This window comes from Microtus ochrogaster, chromosome 7 (assembly GCF_000317375.1).
Source record: "Microtus ochrogaster isolate Prairie Vole_2 chromosome 7, MicOch1.0, whole genome shotgun sequence".
NCBI lineage: Eukaryota > Metazoa > Chordata > Mammalia > Rodentia > Cricetidae > Microtus > Microtus ochrogaster.
In genome coordinates, this window is record NC_022014.1 from 5,557,685 (window position 1) to 5,562,910 (window position 5,226).

The 5,226-nt window shown below is 49.6% G+C and overlaps 1 protein-coding gene across 1 annotated transcript in view; it reads right to left on the reverse strand.

The window, feature by feature from the left end:
- Positions 1–4,311, reverse strand: part of Tfap4 (transcription factor AP-4) — a 54,445-nt gene extending 50,134 nt beyond the window's left edge. Inside the window, exon 1 of the mRNA XM_026780771.1 lies at positions 4,043–4,311. The gene's annotated coding sequence lies outside the window, so the exon portion shown is untranslated. The remainder of the gene's footprint in view (positions 1–4,042) is intronic.
- Between the last annotated feature and the right edge of the window lie 915 nt (positions 4,312–5,226).

Below are 5,226 nucleotides of genomic sequence, written 5' to 3' on the forward strand. Positions count from 1 at the left end.
TTTTTTTGGTTTTTCGAGACAGGGTTTCTCTGTGGCTTTGGTGCCTGTCCCGGAACTAGCTCTTGTAGACCAGGCTGGCCTCAAACTCCCAGAGATCCGCCTGCCTCTGCCTCCTGAGTGCTGGGATTAAAGGCGTTTGTATCATTTTCTTAAGAGTTCAGTGAGATAGTTCCTAAGCCATGGGATGCACACTTGGCAATTACATCCCTGTATAGGGTTCAGTGTTTTCGGCATAGCACTATAATTGTGTCCACAATCTATTCTGGAACATTTTCACCATCCCCAAAAGATATATAGACTACATCTGTAATCCTAGCACCCTGGAGGCTGAGGCAGGATGATTACTCTGAGTTTAATTAATTTAACAAATTACTCTGAGTTTAACTAATATTAACTAAAAATAATTGTGTTAGACTGCAGTGAAACCAAATTTATACTCTAGGTGGATCTCTGAGTTCAAGGCCAGTCTGATCTACAGAGTGAGTTCCAGGACAGCCAGGGCTACATGGAGAAAACCTGTCTCAAAAAACAAAACAAAACACACCACAAACAAGACTACTGTCTGCTTTTCCAGAGGCCTTGGGGTGCTATTCCTGGTACCTCATAGCAGCTGACATCCCTCTGTAACCCCAGTTCCAGAGGATCTGACTTCTTCTCAGGCACTGCATTTGAGTGGTACACAGCAACACACACAGTAAAGCTTCCATATACCAAAACCAAACAAAACCAAATCAGGCATGGCGGCTAACACTTTTAGTCCCAGCACTCAGGACAGGGGAGGGGGCAGAGGAGGCAAATCTCTGTGAGTGCAAGGCTAGCCTGGTCTCCAAAGCAAGTTTTATGATAGTCAGGGTTACACAGAGAAATCCTGTCTCAAAAAAAACAACAACAAAAATTTTTTTAATTTATTTATTTTTAATTTACGTGCATGGGTGATATACCTGCATGTATGTCTGTACACTACATGCATGTCTGCTGCACTCAGAAGCTAGAAGGTGTTAGAGCCCCTGAAACTGGAATTGCAGACATCTGTGAATTGCCACAGAGGTGCTGGGAGTCACCCATGTGGGTGACATTCCTACAAGGAGCAGCCAAATCTTAGCCACTTAACCATCCCTCTAGCCCCTACTATCCCATCCCATCCTTTTTCTAGTTGTTGTTGTTTGCTTATTTTGTTTTGTTTTTATTTTATATTTTTGTTTTTTTAAGGCAAGATTTCTCTATATAACAGCTCTAGCTGTCCTGGAATATGCTTTGGACACAAGCTTATTTGGTTTTTGGCGACAGGGTATTTTTTTGTTTGTTTGTTTGTTTTGTTTTGTTTTGTTTTGGTTTGGTTTTTTCGAGACGGGGTTTCTCTGTGGTTTTGGAGCCTGTCCTGGAACTAGCTCTTGTAGACCAGGCTGGTCTCGAACTCACAGAGATCCGCCTGCCTCCGCGACGGGGTATTTGTATGTTTGGTTTTTTTTCTTTTTCAAGACAGTTTCTGGGGCTGGAGAGATGCATCAGAGGTTAAGAGCATTGACTGCTCTTCCAGAGGACCCGGGTTCAATACCCAGCAACCACAGCCAACTGTAGTGAGATCTGGTGCCCTCTTCTGGCAGGCATGCATGCAGGAGAACACTGTATACAAAATATATATATATATATATTTTTTTTTTGGTTTTTCGAGACAGGGTTTCTCTGTGGCTTTGGAGCCTGTCCTGGAACTAGCTCTGTAGACCAGGCTGGTCTCGAACTCACAGAGATCCGCCTGCCTCTGCTTCCCGAGTGCTGGGATTAAAGGCGTGCGCCACCATCGCCCGGCCCAAAATAAATCTTAAAAAAAAAAAAAATAAAAAGAAAGGAAGAGGGCTGGAGAGATGGCTCAGTGGTTAAGAGCATTGCCTGCTCTTCCAAAGGTCCTGAGTTCAATTCCCAGCAACCACATGGTGGCTCACAACCATCTGTAAAGAGGTCTGGCGCCCTCTTCTGGCCTTCAGGCATACACACAGAATATTGTATATATAATAAATAAATAAATATTTAAAAAAAAAAAAAGAAAGGAAGAAAAAGTTTCTGTCTAGCCATCCACGTCTTAGAAGTCACTCTGTAGACCAGAGATCTACCTGCTGCTGCTTCCACCTCCAAACTGGGATTAAAGACGTGCATTGCCACTGCCCCGTGTGCCTAGCATCCCATTCTTGATGCCTACCTGGTCAGTGACGACCCACACAGAGACTTCAGTAGTTCAAAGCCTGGGTTACAGGAAGTGTCCCTAGAGCCAAATATTCCGAGCTAAGATGGAGCCCCAGACCTAACCTGACTTGATGACATTACCACCTGCTGTCTAAGGGGCCCCTGGCTCCACCTATATCTGTGCCACCCGAAGAAAGGTTGGCTGACTCATTCAGACACAAAAGTCTGGGGACAAGGAGCAGGAACTGAGAATAGAAAGTGTCTTCTTCCCCGTGGTTATCGTGCCCATCTATCCCTAGTGTTGCTGTTCTGTTTTTTGTTTTTTTAAGTAAATATCCTACCTACGCTCCAGTGTCAAATTTGGGCTTGAATACCATCGATGTCTCTTTACCAGCTGTGTCCTCTCAGAGAATCGTATACCATCTCCAAGTCTCCTTTTCAAATGGGCCTGATAAGGAGTTCCACTGTGGTCCTCTCCCCCCACCCTCCGCCCCAGCATCTGTTTCCTTAGAGACGCCAGGCATGGGCGCATGGAGCAGCTAAGCTCCTCAAATGGAGGACCAGGCTGAGCTCCTAACTAGCCTACGGGGCCAGGGTGGATGGCTGCACCAAGCTGGGGAAGGCCCCCTAGATAGGGCATAGCAGGAAAGGGCCTTTTCTCACTTCCCACTGTAAGGAGCCATCAGCAGCGCAGGACTCCCCATCTCCCAGGGGCAGCCTTAGGTTTTATAAGTGATTTAATCTCTCCAGGCAGTGAGGAGGGATGTCTGGATGATCCGACCAGTTCTTCAGCTGCTGGTGGAAGACACGGCCTGCCTGGCTGGCATTGCCTTTGTCAATGCTTCAAAGCATTCAGCATGCAGGCCCTTCTACCCACACCTTCTACCCTCGCCACCTCGACCCTTCCCTGCTGCCACCCTTCTGCCCTCCCTCTGCAAAGCTACAGGCTGCTTAGGTGACAAGCGCTTTCCAGACAACAAAGCATCTCTAAGAAGAAGCACACCCTTGTTCTATGTAGGATGCTCATTGCAGCTGGCTGGTTCACAGAAGCAAAGGACCTGCCTGCCCATGTCTGGAGGTCAGTCTGGGCCCCAACACTAGCAACGAGGGTGGAAAGGGAGGACCAGCCCCGAGGATCTCTCTCTGGTCAAGGTCACCCAAGGTTCAGGCAGTGACGACAGCCATCAGTCTCAGTTCCCAATATCTATCTGCCAAACAAATGATCTGGAGCAAGTACCTTAACCTCCCTGGGCCTGATTTCCTCCAGACAACAACAGGAGACCACCCATGTCCAGCTGTTCTGATGAATTAAAACAAACATAAAACACTTAGTATGTCACCTGCTCAAAACTATGAGCATTCTTTTTCTCTACTCCAGTCACACTGGGCAGCATCTTCGACCAAATGCATTCAGACGGTCTGTTGTTCTTTTTGAGATAAGATTTCATGTAGCCTGCGTTGCCCTCAAATCACTATGTAGCTGAAACCAACCTTGAGTCCTGATGCTCCTGCCTCCACATTCGAGAGAGACACTAGTACTGGTCTGCACGGCCAAGCCCGGTTTTATGTGGTGCTGGGCAGTACTTTACCACTGAGCTACATCTCTAAGCCTCTTCCGTCAGGTCTTAAGTCACCTTCTTGGCTATTCTCTCCCGTTTATGTCTTCTTGTACTCATCAGACAGCCTACTGGTTCGACTCTGTTGGGTGTTTCATTGCAACTGGAAGCAAACCCCAGGAAGACAGAGCTATTGTGTTTTTTTAAGACGGTGCCGGAATGAAGGAATGCTAAGGCTTCTCCTGCAAGCCTGACTCTGGAGACTTGAGGGGAGGACGGACAGCGGGACAAAGCTCCGCCACACCTACCGGTGGCCGCGGAGCTCCTCCCTGCGCCAGGCGGTGGGGCACACCCGGGAGGTCACCTCTCGGGCGCGCCGGGCCGGAAGGAGGCCCCCCTCCAGCACAGCAAGGAGGAGTGGGGCACCCAAGGCTAGCCACGCCTTCAGCAGCACGGCTACCGCGACGTGGGCAAAGCCAGCAGGGCTGGGGTCCCCTCGCGCTTCCGCCCCCCAGTCGCCTCATTCATATTCATCATATTCATGAGGGGAGTGGGGCGGGGCCCGGCTCGCCCGCGGCGCCCCGCCCCCGACCTGGGATCCCGCCCCGGCGGAGGCTCAGGCCCCAGTAGGGCGCCCCCGGCTTCCGCTTCGGGGAGGGAGTTTCCACTTGGTCACGACTCAAAAATGTGTCGCGGCCGCTCCTCCGTCGGTCGTCCCTGCTCCAGGGTGTGTCTGTAGGGTCTCCTCCCTGCGAGGGAAGGAGCAAAGAGGCCAGGGAAAGGACTGCTCCTCTCCCCTGGGAAAGGTCGGTAGAAATGCCTGGAGACCCGCTGCTAGGTCCCTCCTGGTGCCTGTATTAGCTTTTTTTCATGGGATGGGTTTCAAACCCAGTACCTCAAGCATGGTAGGCAAGCATTCTACAACTGACCTTTGACCATATGCTTCGAAAGGAGACTATGATAGTTCTAATCCTCTAAGCAGTATTTCTGGCCGGCCTTGTGGCCTCTATGTGAATTACCTTTTAAACCTCCCAACAAGAAGTCAAAAACTAAATTTAACAGCTTCTCCAGTATTTCACTGATGTAAGGTGTTATCACCCAAGAAGCTCATAGAGCGCTGAGGCTTGATGGGATGACAGAGAAGGCCTGCCAGGTGGCTGGTACCTGCCCCTCTGTCACACCCTTCAGCAATCGGGGCTTTCGGTAAGGCCCTTCAAGGGGAATGCTCACACGTGAGGGAGAAGTCCCAGGGAAACCAAAGCACCAAGGAAGGACAGACTTCTTTTTTTTTTTTTTTTGTTTTTTCGAGACAGGGTTTCTCTGTGGCTTTGGAGCCTGTCCTGGAACTAGCTCTGTAGACCAGGCTGGTCTCGAACTCACAGAGATCTGCCTGCCTCTGCCTCCCGAGTGCTGGGATTAAAGGCGTGCGCCACCACCGCCCGGCAAGGACAGACTTCTTATGTAAAATAAAGTACAGGCCTTGGGGACAGAC